Raw genomic sequence first — 17,330 nt, 5'->3', positions numbered from 1 at the left:
TCTCCTTTCACTGCGTATATTGATTAAGCCTAATTTCCATTTGTTCGCCGTTCGTTTTCAAAACTTCTTAAGTAAGCCAAAGGTCCTTGTGAGCGTAATGATGAGAAACTCAACTTCTAATAAACCAAACCCACTGTAAATATTTGCGACTATTGTTGGATTTGTGGTTGCAGCTGTTTTTTTTTCTCACAGTTCGATTTCAATTCAAAGTAAAACTTACTCCTGGAAAACACGTTACATCTTAGACAACTGTTTTTCCGAATGATTGGTTTGAGCAAATTGGTTTTTGAAATCAGTTATTTTTTTCAGATTGAAAAAACGCCTCAAGATTGAACTCAAAGAAGTAAAGTTTCAACTTAAAGATGCCAATTCCTCTGGCCGTTAAAATTTGCAAAACATTAAACATTCTCGTATGCTGGTGAAACCTTGAATGTTTTGGCAGCCCTTTATTATACTTGAAAAAAACTTTTGAAAAAATTAGTTAAAAATTTGATAAAAACTTCAAAAAATTAAATTGTTATTGACTTTTTTCGGTAAACTCCCATACAAGCTAAGCAAAGTGCAAAAGGATGTCCGTAACGTCTGTTAACGCCTCATTCATACTAAAAGTTATGACTCAATTCAAAGGCAATTTATTTTGAGCGGATTAAAGAGTCGATTTAGCAATAACAGTACGAACTATCTCGCGAGTAATAGTACGAAATATCTTACCGAAAGGTCAATTTACAAACTTTTTCAAAGACAATAACCAAAAAAATGCGGATGCTATGAAAAATGTGTTAAAATTTTCTAGTTAAGAACTCAAAGTTTATTTGAAGAAATGAAACAAGCACAAATCTTCCCATCACTTTATAATGCGTCGGAAATAGTCTGCCTATAGTCGGAGCAATCAAGATTTTAAAAAAGTGGTTGTAGAATTTAGTTGGAAGGAAAATGAAAAGGAAACTCATGTTAGTTACTCGTTTAAACTACGTTGTAAAAAAAACTAACGGAATATTTGTGCTCGGTGTGGATTTTTTTACTTCAGACAAATTTCGACTTTTTAACTAGCCATTTTTGACGGTTTTTTTTTATATCATTCACAAAATTTTGTTGTCCTGAGCTTAAGTTTGAAAAGACATTTCACCTGTCATCATTTTTTTTGTAAAGTTATGGGAGTTTAACTATTGCCATTTTGGCCAATTTGGGACAATTAACGCGCGATAGATTTCGCGCTCTTAACGCGTATGCGAAGATTTAATTCGTCTTAAAAAGCGTTCCAAATTGGTTGAAGAAGCTTATTTGCCATAACTGATTTGTTAATAGGAGTGAAAGCTATCACTTTGTATGTTATATAGCGCCCGAGGGGATGCTTTTCGCAAAAACAAATCTCAAAAGTAGAAAAAAAAATTTCTTTTTATTTTATTCAAATTAAATTTTTAAATGATTTTACTGCTTCAGAGATCTTAAAAGGCAGTCGGAATATCAGGGCTAGGCCCCGAAACAAGCAATCTGGTTCAGTTTTTAAAAATGTTCATTGCCATTACTTTTTTTTTGTACCTTCAATATGATTTGAATATCTTGATTATTGGCAGTAGAAAATAGGTTTCGGTTTGTGAAAGATGACAAAGTTTATTGAGTTTATTGGGAATAACCGATTTTATTGGGAATAAATTTTGTGAGCGTAAATTTCATTTCATTGAAATTCAAAAAATTGCGACAAAAACTGAAAGAAAAAATTATTTCTCCTTTCACTGCGTATTTTGATTAGACACAATTTCCATTTGTTCACCGGTCGTTTTCAAAATTTCTTAAGTAAGCTAAGAAAACTTATAGATTATAGTCAATATCAAACTGTAAAACGAAATTAATATGACCAATTAGCTATCCTCAATTCAATTGGAACACTTCTGTTGTGCGGGATAATTCGCCACTCATAAATAGTTTGCGTTACGCTCTCAGCAACATGAATAATAAACTTTTCAAAGCGCACAAAATTTAGTCCAGAACATGGCAAAATTGGCAAATTTTACAAAAAAAGTCGGAGATGAAATAAATTTTTACATTTGAATTCAGGAAGTCAATATATTTAATTGGATATAAAAAAGTTTGTTGAAAATTATTGTTTCGATCGATGAAAATTGTCTGAATAAAAAAATACCGAGCATAAACATTCCATTTACTTCGAAAAAAGAAAAAATTAATTTTGAAAAATTTCTGAGCAGGGTTAAATTGCCGCTAACGCGTTAATAGAACGGTTTACATCGCAACTTAAATATCACAAGTTGGCCAAACTGGCAATTTTTAAAATCTCATAACTTTGCAAAAACTAATCTCGAGTTGATTAGTTTTTTTCAAAAATCGAGCTTAAGACATCAATAGCTTTGAGATAATATTAAAAATGCCGCCAGATGGGCCACTTAAAAACTCATGAGAGACTTTTTGCCAAGAGAGAAAAAACACACCCCGAACACAAATATTCAGCACTCTATTCCACAGTTGGAACATCTGGAAAAATCATCATGCAGTCTACGGAAAGTGAAACCTTACGACTTTTTTTATTGTTCGAACTTTCGTAAAGAATCTAACGGAAGATTTGTGCTCGGTTTTTTTTCTTCAAACAAAATTTGACTTTTTAACTAGCCATTTTTGACAAATTTTACAAATATCATTCAAAAGATTTTGTTGTCCTGAGCTTGAGTTTGAAAAGATATTTCACCTGTGATTATTTTTCGTAAAGTTATGGGGGTTTAAATATTGCCATTTTGGCCAATTTGGGACAATTAACGCGCAATATATTTCGCGCTATTAACGCGTAAGCGGAGATTTAATCCGTCCTAGTTATCGTTCCAAATTGGTTGAAAGAAGCTTATTTGCCATAATTGATTTGTTAATAGGAGTGAAAGCTATCACTTTGTATGTTATATGGCGCCTGATTGGATCCTTTTCGCAAAAACAAATCTCAAATTTTAGACAAAAAAATTCCATTTTATTTTTTTACAATTAATTTTTTTTAAGTTATACTGCTTCATAGATCTTAGAAGGCAGTCGGAATATCAAGGCTAGGCCCTGAAACAAGTAATCTTGTTCGGTTTTTGAATATATTCATTGCCATTACGACTTTTTTTGTATCTACAAACTGATTTGAATATCTTGATTTATGGCAGAAGAAAATAGGTTTCGGTTTGGGAAAGCTGACAAACTCTTTTGTTGAAAAAAGTGGGGAAAATAGAAAAAAAGCGAGTTTCTGGTGACTAATTTTTGTGAGCGTAAATTTTACTTCATTGAAATTCAATAAATTGCGACAAAAACTGAGAAAAAAAACTTTTTCTCCTTTCACTGCGTGTTTTAATTAGACACAATTTCCATTTGTTCAGCGTTCGTTTTCAAAATTTCTTTAGTAAGCCAAAGCTACTTGTGAGCGTAATGATGGGAAACTCAGTTTCTAAAAAAGACTTCACCCACTGTATTTATTTGCGACTAATGTTGGATTTGTGGTCGCAGCTGTATTGTTTTCTTACAGTTCTGTTACAATTCAAAGTAAAGTAGACTCCTGGAAAACACGTTACATCTTAGACAACTGTTTTTCCGAATGATTGGTTTGAGTAAATTGGTTTTCAAAACCAAGTTTTTCTCTTCATATTGAAAAAACGCCTCCAGATTGAACTCAAAGAAGTAAAGTTTCAATTTACAGATGCCAATTCCTCTGGCCGTGAAAATTTGCAAAAATTTAAATATTCTCGTATGCCGGTTTTGGCAGCCCTTTATTGTATTTGAAAAAACTTTTGAATAATGTAGTTAAAAATTTGATAAAAATTTCAAAAAAAGAAATTAATATTGATTTTTTTCGGTAAACTCCCACACAAGCTAAGCAAAGTACAAAGTGATGTCCGTATTGTCTGTTAACGCCTCGTTCATACTAAAAGTTATGATTCAACTCAAATGCAATTTATTTTGAGCGGATTAAGTAGCCGATTTTGCAGTTACAGTACGAACTATCTCGCGAGTAATAGTACGAAATATCTTACCGAACGGTCATTTTACAAACTTTACTAAAATTTCCAAAGACGATAACCAAAAAAATGCGGATGCTATAGCAAATTTGTTGAAAATTGGCTAGTTAAGAACTAGAAGTTTATTTGAAGAAATGAAACAAGCACAAATCTTCCCATCACTCTATAATGCGTCGCAAATAGTCTGCCGATAGTCGGAACAACCAAGATTTTTAAAAAGTGGTTGTAGAATTTAGTTGGAAGGAAAATGAAAAGGAAACTCAAATTAATTACTCGTTTTTACTACGTCACATCAAATTTTAAATCAGATTGTTTTCTCGTATCAACTTTTTTGTATACCCCGCGACATAAAATTTTTATGAACAAAAATTTCTCGGCAACTAATAACACTAAAAACATGAATTTTGGTAAGGAGATAGACAAAAATTTTTTTTATAGTTAATCTTGTCTCCTTCTGAGACTACACAGAACTCAAATCTTTTGTGCAGAGATTTCATCAAACAGACTTCTGTTTCCCGTTTTTACCGACCAGCACCTGCCTGAATTTCTGAGTTGAGTTGTTGTTTCGTTTCTGGGGCCTTCATCTCTACCTTATCTTTCAATTACTTCCTATAACTGTCAATTGGCGAAAAAGCGAGGGAGTTTGCAGGTCACTGACTTAAGACTACATTATCGTCCTGGCACCATTCTTTTGTGAAATTTGATGTATGCGCTCTAGCACCATCTTGTTGGAGAACCCAACTCCAACTTGTTGGGAAAAGCGCGTTGGCCTATGACAAGAAGTCTTGGTGGACCAAACAGTACTTTCGGTCGTCGATATTGCCCTCCTCAACAATTGTCAAATACAGTCTTTTTTCCGACAGTGCACCCCAGATCATAACACTTCGGTACTGGAACTTTGATCCGCATTTCTCGTTTTGTCCAGTTTTTTTGAGTGTTACAGTGCAGGTAGAACTGACACTCGTCGGCAGTTAAGGCGTTATCATAAATATTCATTATCAAATTCGCAAAGACGCCATTATCAAAAGTAGAATTTAACTCAATTTTTTTTTTCATTTTTTAAAAAATTTTGTGTTCTTTTTTAAAAAGGGCTTAATTATTCGCTTCATTTTGTCAAGCCTAGCTTTCTTCAATTGCTTCAGAACTGCTCTGGAAAAGATTTTGATATATTTTTTTTCTTTCTAAACTTTTGACGGCTTCTTCAGCTGCGAAGGTTGGGTAGTTTTTTTTTGGTTTGCGTGAGGCTCCGCCGTTCATCCCTTGTCAATTTTGCTAGGCGTCCTTGTCTTTTTTTTTATCGTGCACATAATCGGCCAGTTTTAGCGGACGAATTTCCGGCCAGTGTTACGAAATCCATTTTCTAAAGCATCTTTGATGAAGACGAAAGACAGTTAAGTGGCATTTTGCCTCGGAGAGCGCGAGCCAGTGAAAGGGAATTTTTTAATCAAATATTATAATAACTGCGAAAACATTTTCCTCTTTTTTGCAAGATTAATCTAAAGCTCAGAAAATTTTACCTAAAATGGGTCGAAAACCCAAAAAACTTTTAGAGGGCTGAAAATAACGGACTTAATATTTTCGAAAAGTTTTCAAAATTCTTTCTTTTCGAGAAAAGACATTAATAAACATACTGAGTTAAAAGTACCTTGATCATCTTCATTTTGCTTACACGTCTTCGTTTTGTGTTTCGTCCGACAAATACTTTTATTTCAATGTGTCACTTTTCCATTGAGTGAAACTCAAGCATTTCATTTGAATAAAACCCTTTTACCACATGAGGTGACCCTATGCTTACTTAATCTTACAATGAAATCGATCTTTCCAACCAAAATTAATCTTGTCTTCTTTAAGAACTAGTTTTTGGCAGCCAGTCTCATTTAATGGAGGAACGCAGTTTTTTAATAACAACCTATCAAAAAATTGTTTTGTGCGTCAGCAATTTATTCCAATTATGCATTTTCAGAACTGCTGAAAACGGTGAAAATGTAAGATAATTAATGATAAACTGATCTGTTTTAAATTGATGGATCATTAAATCGCATCGAACCAATGACAACGCAAGTTAACAAATATAATCTTATAAATTGTAATATTCCTGGCTTGCAATTTTTATCAGTGGTTATTTGAAGGGTTGTGGGTGCAGCACCAGTTGTATGTTTTGACAAGCGATGTTAAAGTCAATTAAAGCTGACATTCTTTGAAGATCTTGGCTGACAATCTTCAGTGACTGATTGTTGTCGACTTAATTAGTCGCTGGCACTTTTAAGCCCAGTCTGTAATAACTAACTAGTCGAGCTAGATATAACTCTATGATTGGGTTTTGATCCTGATTAGCATAAAAGTTGGGCACCGTTGGCAAGTTCATTTCACAATTCACAGTTTTTTACCTACTGAAACAAAAAACTGCTTCTTTTTTTGGATCGGAATTATCATCTCTGTCTGATTTATGAATTTGGAAGCAAAGCTAATAAACACGCAAAATTTATAGCAAATTGTCAATTTAGTCATATTTGGCAACCCCAACTCAGAAACCATCGGTAAGTATATGTATTTGATTTATTTGGATAAACTCACTTTTTGATTTTTTAGAAGTTAGGCTTTAACGTATATATAAAACAGGGCTAATTTAAATTACTCAAAGTTTTGATTTAAATTACTCAGACAAAACAATAAAACTTTTTAAACCGCATTTTCTTCAAATGCGGGTGACTGTAGACAACATGATGAAGACAAAGCGTGCTTAGAGTATAGCAGAATTAATGTAGTTGAATTTGTTTTGCTACAATCAGGTTCAAGTTCTTACCGAAAAAAAAGATAATTTTTGAGTTTATTTAGTCAATCAAAATTTACGAAAAAACTGTAGATTCAATTGCTGAAAAATGTTCTTTCTACGCAGCCGAACAAAGTTTAAGCAACTTCTAACTTTCTCAGTATAGTTAGGTCAGTATTTTTTCGTTTGGAAGACAAAAAATGTCATTTTCACTATAAAAAATTACGTTTTTTTTTTAATTTTTGGACTTTTTGGACTATTTTTGAACTTTTTGGACATTTTTATAGATATTATACCATTCTTAAACTGTGCTGGCCTTCAAAAATTTTCTTTTTAGTATAAATTGTCAGAAATCGAATCAGTAGTTTTAGAATAAATTTTGATTAACTAAAACCTCAAAAACTATCAGCTTTTGGGTTAGCATTTTGGGCCCGAATTTCGATATATAAAAAGTGCAATTGCAATTTTGCTAAAATATTAAGGAACTTTTGTCCTCATCTTTTTTGTCTAAAAATAACCCAATTTTTTCAAAAAATGAGTTCTTTTTCTGGATATTTTAAATCAGCACTGTAGGTGGTTTTGTCATTAACAAAAACATTCACAAAAAACCCATAAAATGAATGCAGAACATGTCAATTTTTTTTACAAAGACGCACTGTATTCTGAAACTTTTACTGTCTGCACCGATAGAAATGCCATTTATCTCTTTTTTTTTCAAAAAATTTTTCATTGAAAAATTGTCAATTTTGTTTTGGTTTACCTATATGTTTTGATCTATACGAGTTGTTTTTGTTTTCTAAATTTTGGACTGTTTGCTTAAGGGTAGCGAGTAATTATAAATAACAACAAGAATAGCCGGCTGCTTTGCAAGTAGAACAAAATGTTCCGACCATAGTCTTAGAAAATACAACAAACTTTATTTCAAATTAGGGTAATTTCTTTCTACCTGGTGTGATAAAAAGTTCTGACCAAAAAAAACTAGAGCTTAGGTTTATTCGACAGCAATAGTAAGAAAAACAAAATGGACGAAAGAAAAGCAAAATGGGCAAAATAAGCAAAATGGACGAAATATATTTTTTTAGAAAACTGACTAGAAAAGCGAACAAAAATTTCCAAAAAGATCATAAAAATTTTTGACTGTTTTTTTATGCTAACAACTTTTATTACTATTAAAACTTTGAAGATTTCGATTCCTCAAATAGTGTAAATGGCGTTAAAAATGGCGTAAATGGCTGTGCAAAAATTAAGTTTGGGCACAAAAAGTCATTGTAAACTGCTCAAATTGAAATTAAATAAGCCTGCTAGCTCACTTTATTTGCTCGAAAAAATCATAAAAATTTTTCAAAAATTCTTCAAAATGTTTTTTTTTGCAAACAAGTTTTAAACTTTTGAAGACTTCGATTCCTCAAATGGCGCAAATGGCGCTAAAAAATTCCAAAAACTAATTTTATTTGTGTAAAATTGAAACTAGGCACAAAAAGTTTTCTTAAAAAAAATTCTTAATTCCGTCGGATTACGACTGAATAGGCTTTGATATGATATATCACTGGACCCATTCCAATGATTTTTTATGGTACCTGATTTTGCGTGGAAAAAAATAAAAGCTAAAACACACCGGAGTACAAAATTCCTCCCCATTTTTCAAATGGTCCGAGCAATTTTTTCTTAAAAGCGAGCGCGTTTTTGTATTTACTCAGACTAAACGGTGTCATCAACTCTTTCTACCAAATGTGTTTATCAAGTCTCGTAACAAGCCCATTTTTTTTAAAATTTGCTGGTAAAACGTCGCTCTGGTAAAAAGTCACCTTCCGGGAAAGTGGCATCATCGATATAGTAGCAGTCGTAATATAAATTTTGACTGTTTTGATTAACTGTTTCCACGATGCAAAAATTTCCGTAATATATTTTCTCAGTTTGTTGCTTTTTCATCAGTGAAATCATTTCGATTATAGTTGCGTCTTTCAAAAGATTGACGGTTTAGACTAATGGGGTCTGCGTCAAAGGAGAATTTGGACATTTGGCTGCTTCATTTCTGGCTCTCAAAAAAGGCAACTTGTAACAAAAGACAACTCGCAACGTTTAAAAATCATCTTAAATTAATGTAAAATCCTTAGACTTATGGTTTAAACTCGCCGACTCTAGATTTTGTATAAAATATTACCCTCTCGTGGAAAACCGCAACGCAATGACTGAGGCTGTGAGTACATTGTGAGTCAAGACTGAGGCTGTGAGTACATTGTGAATGTGTCATTGCATGCGGGCTGTCGTTTGTTGCGAGTTGTCGTGTTACGCTTATTCTCAGAGATTCGACAACCTAGCCACCCTTTAGTTTGGTACTCTTCTGGAACATCATCGAATTTAATTGTTTCCTATCCGAATATTTGGTGCCAATATACCAATATAGTTTGAGAGAAGAGAGCTTGCAAAAAATGGCAAAAATGGGAGTTTTTAATCAACATTTTTTAACTGTTCAAAAAGAGCGCTAAATGTCACTTCTGCCCTTTTTTTTATTTGTAAAATTCGTCAGATTTAGCTCAATAATATTGTTATATTCTTTTAAATTTTCAAAAAAATCGACTTGAATACATTCACTCTTTCTTACTTCTGAAACTCCGAGTAAAACCAAGTAAAGCTAACGACTCAGCTTACTTTTTTCTCTACAAAGATAAGTGATTTTTTTCCACTCTAATATATTTAATCAAACCATTTCATGCCAAAGCTAATTGAAGGGGTTGAAAGAACCCACGTATTTCTAAGAGATGATTAAAAGCGTTTCAAGTAAGTTAGAGCGCCTTTCAGCCTGCAAAAAAGCCGTCAGTGAAAGTTTTGATGGTGTCGTTTGATGGTGTCTTTTGATGGAAACTTCAGGAATTAAAATTACAATTGTTTTTTGTCGTTCAGTTTTAGTTTCTTATTAAAATTTTATTATAATAGTGAAAACTACGGTAAGTCAGTAAGTGTCAAAAAAAAGTTTTACATATTTTACAAATTTAGCTAGAAGTTTGATTCAGAACAAGCCTAACTTTTTTGCTTATATAAGCGTTATTGAAGAATTTTGCATCCATTGCTGACAAGAAAACCCAACCTAGCTTGAATTTTTGCCAAGCTATTTTGGATATATCAAAGTTGCTCGCTAGTAGCCAAGAGAAGCATCGTGTTAGAGCCGTTGAAAGTAAGATTCTGCTTCTAAAACAAATCTGGTCGGAAGAGTGCTTTTTTCCAGAGTTAATTTCCAGAGTTAAGATCTTGCAAGATAACCTCCCTTGATCGACTAGGATAGTGTAGATTTTTTTCTCAAAGTATAACAAACAAAAATAATGTTGGACCCTTTCAACGGATTTGACAACCCCACCACCCAAAAAGTACCTCTTTGCTACTATTATACAAATTAATATTTTTATCAGCCAGAGGACACTGATTTGCTTCTTTGGGCACCTAGGGTATCATATGCACTTATTTTGAAAAACCAAAACTTGAAAACGAATGTTTTGAAAGCGACTCAAAAGTTTCTAATCGTTAGAAATTTTTGAGTCGCTTACAAAACATTCGTTTTCAAGTTTTGGTTGAATTTCATAACTCAAAAATTTCATTGAGGTACTGCTGATTGCTGTCTACAGATCTAAGTCAAATAAGAAGTCTTAATAAAAACATGTGTCGTTAGGTTTCGCTTTTGCATTGACATCGTCTTGTCAGGACTTCATCGCATTTTTATCTCAACTCTAATTTTAAAATGAACTCTTTTTGTTCCAGCCACTGAAAATCGGAGAAATTTTATATTTGAGCGCGTTTTAATACAATTTCTTAATTCTCTATCAACGCCTTCTTTGAAAAATATGACAAAACTTTTAGATCGAAAAAAAATCACTTTTTTGCATTTATTACCGTGATCACAACTTTTTGCGCTACTTGCAGAGCGACCGGATATTCTTGTTTGGAGCCCGAAGCTACTTAAGTAGGTAAGATAGCTCTTAAGATAGTCTTATCAGTTTTTCTGAGGTTGATCTCTAACTTAATTTCTTTTGAAGAGCTTTTGAAAACCAACTGGATTTGAAATATGCCTGACATTTTTTTGATAGCTATATCTTCGGAAATTTTCGATCGAAAAATATTTCAAATTATTTCACTTTTATGATAGACCTCATTTTTCATTTTGATTGCCGCCCAAACTGAGGTGCGGTATCTTTCCAATCAATTCGGTGAGTATGTGATAACCTGCGCGTTTTCAAAAAATTTTGAACTTTTAAACTGATATTTGTTTAGTCTTCAGCTTTTTAAGTGAAAGCTTTTTGTTTCAAATAAAATATTTTTGCTCCTCTAATTCGACGTTAATTTTTTTCAAGTGAAAAGACGCATGTCAGAAGCCTGTTGTGTATGTTCTGTTCGATATTTTCCCCGTAGGCCCGCTAGACCCTTAATTGGCTGCAGTCGACGGTGTTTAACACTTGACGACACAGCGCCAAAACTTCATAACTTAAATCGTACAGCCTTAAAAACCTCTGTGGTGTAAGCCAAGTTAACCTCCCCCCTCCCCCCCCCCCCCCCAACCAACACGTTTAGGGGGAGGATGTTAACTTGGTTCTGAGTTCAAATTTTCAGCCACTCAGAATATAGCATTTTACATCACAGCACTTTACATAGAGCGCTATGCTAATTTAATTTGAATTGAACACTGGGGTGGAAGATCTTCAATTGGTCTAGTTTAAATGGCGTTGCTAATTTCATTTAGTTCTCTGGAAATATTCTGCAGAAAAATCTAAATGGTTTGATAACTTAAAACGTTATCTTCGCTTTTCGTTTTTGCTCTCTGTTTTTATATTTTCCGAGCTAGGAACCGAGAGAAAGAAAAAGTTATTGTCTAAATTCAGATATTGATGTCTGATTTCCTAGCCCCCTATTTGAACAAATCTCTGACAACAATCTAGATCTTTGACAACAATCTCTTTGACAACAATCTAGATTAACGACAAACACTGATGCATGTCCTATAACACCACTTTTTCCCATCAAACAAAGCGGTCACTACTTGATAGTGCCGCCTTTAAAACTAGATTTCAAACTTAAATTACGAGTTGTCGGGTATTCCTTCAATTTTTCAAGTTGTCTTTTTTGCAGTTGTCTTTTGTTGCGAGATGTCGCGATACCCACGAAGTTGTAACTCACTTCCTATTGATGTACTGCTATCTGCTACTTGTTTTAGTAATTATCGTTGTCTTCTAGGTTATTTGGAGGACCAAGTTAACATCCTCTCCCCTAAATCCGGTTAGAAGGTAAGATGTTAACTTGGTTCTGATTTGGAAACTTCAGCCAATTAAAATTGAGCATTTTACACGCAGCGCTTAGCTAATTTAGTTCAATCTAAACGCTGGGAGAACTTAACTTGGTCCATTATATGGAGGGGGTAGGTAGGGTGTTAACTTGATCCTATTTGGATACCTTCAATTAATTCCTCCCTTTTACAATGCAAAGGGGAAGGGGAGAAGATTCATTTTTAGGTACATACAAAACTTGTATATGCGTAATTGTTGAATTATTTTTCCGACTTTCGATACGAAAGTAACGGAATATTTGTGCTCGAGGTGGGTTTTTTTTTCTTCAGACAAGTTTCGACTTTTTAACTAACCATTTTTGACGGAATTTTTAAATATCATTCAAAAAGTATTGTTATCTTGAGCTCAAATTTGAAAAGATATTTCAACTGGGATCAACTTTCGCAAAGTTATGGGGGTTTAAAAACTGCGATTTTGGCCAATTTGGGACAATTAACGCGCGATGTGTTTCGCGCTATTAACGCGTGAGCGAAGATTTAGTCCGTCTTAGAAATCGTTCCAAATTGGTAGAAAGAAGCTTAATTGCCATAATTGATTTGTTACAAGGAGCAAAATTTATTCTTTTGTATTTTATATGGCGTGTGGGGGGATGGTTTTCATAAAAAATTTTTCATTTTATTTTATTACATTTATTTTTTCTATGTTATTGCTGCTCCATAAACCTTAAACGGCAGTGGGAACATTGAGGGCTTTGCCCTGATACGAGCAGTCTTGTTCCCTTATACGGGTGGCAATTCGCTCTAAGGTAGCAAAAGGGATTCGTTAAAAAGATGTGGTTTTCTTTGCTAGGCGAGGCATATTGCCGTCCTTTAAAGCCATGATCGTTTTCATTGTTCTGACCAAATCAGGAAGTCGCAGGATGGAACAATGAGATAAGGTTGTTTTGTAGGTATTTTAAAAAAGTTTTTGAAAGATTGAGTATTAATTTAGGTAAAAAACAGCAATCAAATGCAATCTCACATAAGAATCGCAAATGCTTCTTTCATTAGTCCGTCTTTCGACATGCGTACTTTTTGCAGAATTAAGTTTTCAAACTTAAAACGTGGCTAGATAGAATATTCTACGGTCAATCATTTAGGGCAAGGAATGTATAGTTGATCCAATTCTGCTTCTAAACAAGTCCAAAAGTTACTCAGTGTCGAACAAAAACGATCCGAACTTTTGGCTATGCAGACAAAATCAATCGATAAATAAAATTCACTCAACGGTTTCTGGACTAGTTGGTATTTTAATTGTTCAAATAGGTAAAAATTCAAAGCATAAAAATTTTGGTGGGCCAAAATTTCTCCTTCAAAAAAACTACAAACAATTATCTCAAAAAATTTGAGTTTTCTTCAAATTAAATTTTTTAATTTTATTTTTTGTTTTTCAGTTACCGAGTCAAAGAGCATGATTTATATTTCGACGTTTTCGATCAAAAAATGGCATGTTTCGACCGTTTTGACTAAATTTTGGTCGTATCCGCTTTCTTGACTATCTTTAAGTTTTTTGACGTTCTCGGCCAATTTTTGTATGTTTCGACCTCTTCGACTAACTTCGAGTATTTTTCGACTTTCTCGAACAAATTTTTGTGTGCTTCGACTTTCTCGACTCAACAAAAAATTGTTCGTATTTGGCAGACACTGTTCAGATGTGTTTCACATTTCTCGGCCAAACTTTCATCTTTGACTCCCTCGATCAAAATCAGATAAGTTTCGACTGTGGTTGATCTTTGCTTCGACATTCTCAAACAAAATTGGGTACGCTTCGACTGTGGTTGGCCTATGTCTAGACTTTTTTGGCCAAAATCTACTAAGTTTTGACGTTTTGCATGTTATGAATGGTCGAAAAACTGTATCTTGTCGATTTTCAAAGTCGAAACATAAGTCGAGCACCTCAACCCGTTTTCTGAGGATAACTTGCAATGATCATCATAACCGTCACTTAGGGCACTTTTTGCCGGTCTGTTTTGAAATATGACTTTTACAAGAGATATTAATTGACAGGGAGGGGAAAAAGGGAAGTTTCTGGCATGAAAATTACATTTTAAAATTTTTTGACCAAAAAATTAAGTTCAGAAACATTCAAATTTTGCCTTATAAACCAACAAACCAATATTTTTCCCGTTTTTATCTGTTTTTTTTTGCAACAATCATGTAGTTTTTGCTTCAAAACGCTACAAAATTTTTTTTTTAATTTTAGAGGATTTGATCAGCGCAGGATAGAATTTGCCTGGTTTTCCCATCACAAACTCCACTTTGTGGCTCTTAAAAAAAAATTAGGAGCAAAAAATAAGAGAAAAATTGAAAGAATTTTCAAATTTGTTTCCGCTTTTTGGTGATTGATACCAGCTTCTATTTTATTTTTTCACTGTTAATCGTTGTGGTTTCATTTACCTGTCAAGTTTTTCAGAGGATTCTTAAGCTTTGTATGATATGAAGACAGAACATCTCATTTTTTAAAACCCCACGCTATCATTTCCTTTTTGTTGTCAACACCAGCTGCGGTGGTAAACCTCTGTAAGACTTAGGAACGCAAAAAAGCTGTCCATTATATGTATATTTAAAAGTTCTTTGTGTTTTTTCAGCAAATTTGAATTTTCTTGCAGAAATATTAGAAAATTGATTCTTTAATTTTTTTGTTTTCAACAATTGAATTTTTTTCGCAACCACTCAGTGATAGAAAAGTTTTTTCGTTATTTTTGATTGCTTTTATCATTTTATTTTCAATTAAGTTTCTTTCTCTTCTTATCTTAAATTTACAAATTTCCTGTTGTTCAACATCAACTTTTTCTTGTAAAAAGGCTCCATTTTTGTCAGATTTTGGGAAAATTCCTTACCTAGCGAACTACTTCAAAGACTCGAATCACTTCAAAGCAAACACGATCAATCATAAATTTTTCGTATTTGGTTGACACTATTCAGTCGTGTTTCAAATTTCTCAGCCAAAATTGGCATGTTTGACTCCCTCGACCAAAATCAGATATTTTTCGACTGTGGTTGATCTTTGCTTCGACATTCTCAATCAAAATTGGGTACGCTTTGACTGTGGTTGACCTATGACTTGACTTTTCGACCAAAATCGACTAAGTTTTGTCATTTTGCATGTTATAAATAGTCGAAAAACTGCATCTTGTCGATTTTCAAAGTCGAAACATAAGTCGAGCACCTCAACCCGTTTTCGGAGGATCATTGATCACATGGACCATTTTTTCTTTGCAATGATCATCATAACTGTCATTTGAGGCACTTTTTGCAGGTCATTTTTCAAATATGATTTTACAAAAGATATTGATTGACAGGGAGCAGGAAAAGGTAGGTTACATTTTAAACTTTTTTGACCAAAAAATTAAGTACAGAAATCTTCAAAGTTTGCCTTATAAACCCACAAACCAACATTTTTCCCGTTTTTTATCAGTTTTTTTGCAACAATTTTGTAGTTTTTGCTTCAAAACGCTACAAATTTTTTTTTTAATTTTAGAGGACTTGACCAGCGCAGGATAGAATTTGGCTGGTTTTCCCATCACAAACTCCAGTTTGTGTCTCTTTAAAAAAATTAGGAGCAAAAAAGAAGAAACAACTTGAAAGAATTTTAAAATCTGTTTCCGCTTTTTGGTGATTGATACCAGCTTCTATTTTAAATTTCGACTATTAGTCGTTGTGGTTTTTTTACTTTTAAAATATTTTTGAAGGATTTTTAAGCTTTGTGTGATATCAAGACAGAAAATCTCATTTTAAAAATTCCCACGCTATCATTTCCTTTTTTTGTCAAACAGCTGCGGTGGGAAAACTCTCTAGGACTTAGGAACTCAAAAAAGCTGTCCATAATTTGTATATTTAAAAGTTCTTTGTGTTTTTTCAGCAAAGCTGATTGTTCTTGCAGAAATATTAGCTAATTGATTCATAAATTTTTTTGTCCTCACCAATTGAAGTTTTTTTTTCAAAGCAATCAGTGATAGAAAAACATTTTCATTATTTTTGATTGCTTTTATCCTTTTACTTTCAATTAAGTTTTTATCATTTTTTATCTTAAATTTACAAATTTCCTGTTGTTCAACATCAATTTATTTTCAAAAAGGCTCCATTTTTGTCAGATTTCGGGAAAAATCCGCAATTAGCGAATTACTTCAAAGACTCGAATCACTTCAAAGCAAACTTAATCATAAAAAAACTAAGGTTCGTTAGAAACTGATTTAAAATTTAACTAAAAACTGATCAAAAAAAGTAAATAATAATTAACTAAAAGGGAACATATACACTCACAACATAAATGGGCAATCTGCCAATTGTAGAAAAGGTAGTTTTTGTTTGGTTTCGCTGAAAAAGTGGGCAAAAAACAATAAAGCCAATAGATCGATCGGTATAGAAGGTTTAGTCGCTTTACTAACAAACAATTGATCTCTAAGTATCCTTAAAAAGCCAATAATTTCGGAAATTTTTTCTGCTTTACCGGAATTAGGTCGGTGATTCATTCCCATCAGGTAAGGTATTAATCGGAAATTTTAAAAATGCCAACCGAAGCTCAAGAACAGTATAACATTAATTTTTACTAAAGGTTTTAAATAAAACTTGCCTTTAGAATAACTTTTTCATCACAAATTCAGACGGCGGTGTTCTTTTTTATGGAATTTAATTTTTCCTTTAGCTCTCTGGAACTTTTTTAAATCATCAAAAAAACTTAGATTGGCGAGATAAAAAATTATGAAAAGGCTCTTTACACAGTTATTTCATTTTCTGCATATTGGTTTTTTTCCGGGCCAAAGTGTTTTTTTTTTAATCATTGCATCTTATGACCAAAAACGAACAATATCTTTTACTAAGATGTTACTAATTAAATAAATGAATTTATAGAAATTTCAGCAAATTTGTAAATGGAAAATTTAACATCATTTTAGAAGCGATGACCAAGAGCTTTTTTGAAGGCATAATGTATAATTTATTCGCTGACAAATAATTGTAAAAAGGCGTCTGAAATAGAAATGGTGCCAATTAATTTGGAGACCTTCCCACTCCTCGATTTCTTTCGAATCAGTTTTTTGGGGAAAAAACAAGCTATACGCGACAGGTAAGTGATAGAAATACCATCAATCAAAGTAAATCTGTTAGAAATGCTTCATAAGGCTTATTTATTTTTTAATAAGCAAGAGAGAAGCCATTTTTTCAGGCAATTAGCAATTTTTTTTTCTTAATGATAAATGTGATTTAAGATGGTTCAACAAACTTAATTACATTAAGATTTCAAAAATGCAGTAAACTTAGGGTC

At 32.9% G+C, this 17,330-nt stretch overlaps 1 protein-coding gene across 8 annotated transcripts in view; it reads left to right on the top strand.

The window, feature by feature from the left end:
- LOC134841478 (uncharacterized) overlaps nt 1-17,330 on the top strand; it is a 55,523-nt gene that overhangs the window by 16,035 nt on the left and 22,158 nt on the right. Inside the window, exon 1 of one of the 8 annotated variants that reach the window (XM_063857488.1) lies at nt 6,159-6,529. The exons of 1 other annotated variant lie outside the window; for it this stretch is intronic. The gene's annotated coding sequence lies outside the window, so the exon portion shown is untranslated. Of the gene's footprint in view, nt 1-6,158; nt 6,530-9,574; nt 9,716-10,830; nt 10,959-16,459; nt 16,549-17,108; nt 17,133-17,330 lie in introns of those variants that run through there. 6 more of the 8 variants (XM_063857489.1, XM_063857491.1, XM_063857495.1 and 3 more) reach the window with 6 other exon arrangements.

The sequence above is a fragment of the Symsagittifera roscoffensis genome, chromosome 3, assembly GCF_963678635.1.
Source record: "Symsagittifera roscoffensis chromosome 3, txSymRosc1.1, whole genome shotgun sequence".
Classification (NCBI taxonomy): domain Eukaryota; kingdom Metazoa; phylum Xenacoelomorpha; order Acoela; family Convolutidae; genus Symsagittifera; species Symsagittifera roscoffensis.
The sequence above is the reverse complement of the archived record's forward strand: the minus strand, read 5'-3'. Positions and strand labels throughout refer to the sequence as shown.